General features: G+C 45.3%; 1 long non-coding RNA gene across 5 annotated transcripts; it reads right to left on the minus strand.

Annotated features, from left to right (window-relative positions):
- Positions 1 to 2,159: 2,159 nt before the first annotated feature.
- On the minus strand, positions 2,160 to 4,191 carry LOC102076643 (uncharacterized). Of its 5 annotated transcripts, none has more exons than XR_003215886.1 (4): positions 3,820 to 4,191; positions 3,656 to 3,744; positions 2,965 to 3,576; positions 2,160 to 2,624 (listed from the first exon to the last, which is right to left on the minus strand). It is a non-coding gene; the product is annotated as an uncharacterized LOC102076643 (long non-coding RNA). The 5 variants fall into 5 exon arrangements; XR_002058055.2 differs by lacking the exon at positions 2,160 to 2,624 and having other exon boundaries at positions 2,791 to 3,043; positions 3,175 to 3,576; positions 3,820 to 4,188; XR_003215887.1 differs by lacking the exon at positions 2,160 to 2,624 and having other exon boundaries at positions 2,791 to 3,043; positions 3,167 to 3,576; positions 3,820 to 4,188.
- Between the last annotated feature and the right edge of the window lie 295 nt (positions 4,192 to 4,486).

Genomic DNA, 4,486 nt, shown 5'->3' on the forward strand with positions numbered 1-4,486 from the left:
AGGGATATAGCTATCAAAGACAATGACCAGAAAAATCTTTCTCAGAGTGAGTCCTCTATGAAGAGCGGCCTTTCCTTATCACCAGTGGTCGCAGCCGCTACAGAGCGGCACGGCGCTATCATGCTGATGGTAAAAACACAGGCCTTTTCTGTGGTGCCGCCGTGCCGTGATCCCAGCCACCATCGATGAGTCAGAGGCCACCGGTAGTGATGTGCGATACCAGTGATTTCCTTTCCGATCCGATTCCAAGTAAAATTGAGGGTGATATCGGCGATACCGATCCGATACCAATACTTTTTAACATTAAGTTTTTGTACATTGTATTTCAAATTTTAGCTTCAAATTGATTACAGAACATCAGACTATTACAGTAACACTCCCTTATTCACAGGTTTTTGTTTAGGAACAACAGCATATTTACAGTTTTCCCTTTAAGTCTGCTCCGTTTTTTGCTCACAACCTCTCCTGCTTTTGAAAAGATTCTCTCTGCAGGTACAGAAGAAGCAACAATTCCTAGGTATCTCACTGCAAGTCTGCTTAGGGATGGGAATGGTAAATGGCCTGTATTTATATAGCGCTTTCTAGTCCCTAAGGACCCCAAAGCGCTTTACATATCCAGACATCCACCCATTCACACACACATTCACACACTGGTGATGGCAAGCTACATAGTAGCCACAGCCACCCTGGGGCACACTGAAGGTTAGTTCATGCTCTTGCCACCAAACCAATGGATCCTTATCTCGGGGAATCAGTTTTTCCTCTGAGTACCGGCGTATTTCAATGAGTACATCACTGGAAGCTGACCGGTGATGTTGGCTTGCAAGGGAGCTGCCCTGATGTTCACAGGCTGCTACAGCCCTGTGAATGAGTGACACAAGGGGAATAACTTTGGAGACTGAAACATGTTTTTCAGATGAAACTTCCTGTGTTACTTTACTACAGCCATAGTGCAACAACTGTTTCCTTGATCAGGGATAATTTTCCCGCATTTAGGCACCATTCATGCTTCCCTAAAAGGCAGAGGGCTGTGGTCACAGCTTCATTTTGCTCAGAGCCGCTCCAACATGTAAAAGACAGAGTTCCAGCGGGTATCTACTCACTGACTTAGCTTGTGCTCTGCCACTTTCAACTGTTGCAGAATATCCTTGAGCTTCTCTGTAGCCTTTGTGCTGTGGTGAAAAAAGGACACGATCACACGGCATTTTTCCAGCACCTGCACCACTTCTGGGACAGCTTTTACACTGTCCTTCACAACTAAATTCAGTGTGTGTGCAAAACATGGAAAATGCCTCCATCCAGCTTTGTGCACTGCAGCAAATCCCTGGAAACCCTGGTCCTCAACTATGGACAGAGGCTGGAGGTCCTTCCCAATCATCTCTACAAGGCATCTTGTGAGTGTTGCTGCTCTTGGGGAATCATCTACAAAGAAAATAAAATACAAAGGGCAAAACAAAAGAGGGTATACTGCACTGAATGTTTAATCTTTTTAGAGACATGTATGCAGTCTGTTAAAATAGCCTAAGGGGAAAGGAATTGATAGTTTACATTTACTTGCTGTTTTACATAGAATTCTGTGTTAATTAAATTCTCAGTATAACACACAATTAAAGGAATAAAATAAGTTTGTTAATACTTGCATTTTAAAATATTCAAATAACTATCAGTCATAAAAAATTAAACTGAGTGAAAATAATAATAAAGCTAATAGATAATAATACTATCTATAAAATGTTTCTCTTATGTATGAAATAATCTTCAACTGAATTTTTATGTTTTAAAGACTACAATGCCTGTTTTACTGCAAGTACTCTTTATATTTTAATGCGACCTAGCCTATGTACCCAGCATTTTCCTCCTTTGTACCTGGATAGTGCCTGCCTGCAGCACTAAATGACTCCGCGAGAGACGTCTGTCTCACCCTAGCAGCACCTGTCCCTCTCCTCTCATCCTCTTCGGTTCGCCTCTTCGGTTCGCCTCGACATGAGCTCATCATATTCTGTGTTAGATTAATTCTGAGATGTTTTACGAGGTTAGTGGTGTTGCCACAACACCTCACTGTCTTGCCACATACATCACAAACCGCATCTTGGCTGTTTGTGAAGGTAAAATATGTCCACACGTGACTTGCGTTCGACCAGTTTTTTTGGGTGCGGCGCACGCCAAGGGGCTGCAAGACATTTATACAGCCGTATTTCGCACATGACTATGAAAGGCGGAAGAGGAAGTAGTTCCTTCAAATGTAGACAATCCGAATGTTATAGTTTCTTTCCACTGTGTTCCTGTTAATGATAAACTACATATTTACCCTAAATTACTAAAATATCGATATTTTAATGTGAGAATCGATTCTAGAACATAAATGATTGGTATCAGAGGAATCGATATTTCAGGATCGATCCGCACATCACTAGCCACCGGGAGAATCAGTGGAGGCGCGGGAGATGCTGTCGGACATATCAGCTGGAAGCCGAAGCTCCTAGTAGCCAGGCGATCCGCTTCTTCTGTGAATGAGCGGTAATCCTTCGCAACCAGCAGCAAGGAGTTGACAAGGCCAGCTCGCACTGGAGCCGGCAACTATTTGTGGAAGAGATGAGTGAAGAATGATTCGTCGTCATCCATTCCTAGTGTGACCAAGTGGTCGGCGGGGTTATAAAAGAAATAATAAAATGACAACGCCACCTGAGGGGGAATTCTAGCCCCCAGGAAATATGAACTTTAAAAATGAAAAGTAATTAAAACAACAACAACAACATTTGCACAGGTTCAGGGATGCACACTGAGGCCGACTCAAATATTAACACAATTTTATTTATTAATGTAAAATAAAAACAAAACACTGAGAGCGCACTGAATGTCTAAAACGCTGTCCCAAATTACAATAAAAATAAACACACAACTGGGACTTACCAGCAGCGGTGGACCAAAAGAAAACCACACAAAAAAAACCTATAGTCTATTCACCTGGTGCTGTACAACAAAAGAAGTGTGGAAAACGACCCGCCACCTAAGGTCCCACGGCCGCTGGTAGATCCTCAGTTCGCTGAAATAAAAACACAAGACATACACATTAAAAGGATAAAAACATGGGACATAAGACAGGCTCTCTATATACTAAAAAAAGAAATTACAAGAAAAACGGAGATCTGCAATAAAACACACCCACATACACACCACAGAGCACAGATTAGAAGTACTTGTACTCTAAGAGCCAGCCCACAGCTGGTGCTGGTTCCGATTGTCCGTAGCCCCACTCAGTCTCGCGCAGCTCTCCACAACTGGGAGAAAAGGGAGAGGCAGTACCAGTTTTGTAACACCAGCCCAATATGCAGCTGAGGATCGCCCCGACCCGCCGCGAAAGCTGGAGTGAAACGATAGTCCAAAAGGGGCTTAGCGTGAGACCCTAAGCCCCCAGGGGCGAGGCGAGACAAGCAGCAGGAACAAAACTGGACAACCAACAGATCGGAACACAAGATAAAACAAGGCAAGACAAGACAGCAGCAGAGCAGGCGCCCGACTCTCTACGTAACCAAAGCAGGCGGTTGGTCCCCGAGAGGGCACGGCAGCAATCAAACCCTACAAATAAGAAAAAGGCAAAACTAACCTTAATCTTCTTTAATTTACAAAACTAGCAGCTATAAAGTAAGCGGCTTACCCCAGAACTTGGAGGCGCTGTACTGCACGGCGGATGCACTCACGCGTCTCCTCACCACGGCTGGAGCAAAGGAAAGAAAAACAGCCGCGCTGTAGCGGGCCGCAGAAATATAACTACTAATTGCTGACGTTAGGGAGAAATCAGAAATCGAAGGGGAGACCTACCTGTAGCAATCACACGACCTGATCGCCTCAGTAATTTAACCAACAAGCCAGCGTCTACCGCTGTATCGCACCAGAAGCTCGGGAGGAAATAATCCAACGAAAGAACCCGGCTTCTCTTTATACAGGTAAACGCCGCCCTGTAATCAATATACAGGTGGGCTCCTAGTTGACGTAAGCGCGCAGCGGGAGCAAGCACAGGAGAGAGAGAGAAAGCAGTAGCGCAAGTGGGGGCGAGAGAGAAAGGAAAAGCGAGTAGCCCTTCCGGCTACACTAGCAAGGACAGCATGCTCTCCATGAGCTCAGGAGTGGTACCATCAACCAGGCCTGGAGCAGGCCTGGTCTCTCAGCCCGCTCTGCGTCAGAGACGTAGTAGTGCTGCAGCAGCAGTGCCTTGAGAGCGATGTATTACCCCTGGGATCCCGGAGGAGGGTCATCACACGGCGGGTTAACAGCGCATCCAGCGAGGCCACCACATCATGGTATTTCGTAGAGCTGGGCCTTATCATACCATTCACGGTAATGCCGGTATAATGTCGGGCAACAATAAAAAAATGAAATATCGCGTTAGAATATGGGTAAAACGGGCATGCGCAGTGCCTTTGTTTTCATACGCACATGGTGGAAAAAGCGTGCCGGCAACAGAGAATGAGAAGGGCGAAAGTGGATC

Source organism: Oreochromis niloticus, linkage group LG22 (assembly GCF_001858045.2).
Source record: "Oreochromis niloticus isolate F11D_XX linkage group LG22, O_niloticus_UMD_NMBU, whole genome shotgun sequence".
Classification (NCBI taxonomy): Eukaryota; Metazoa; Chordata; class Actinopteri; order Cichliformes; family Cichlidae; genus Oreochromis; species Oreochromis niloticus.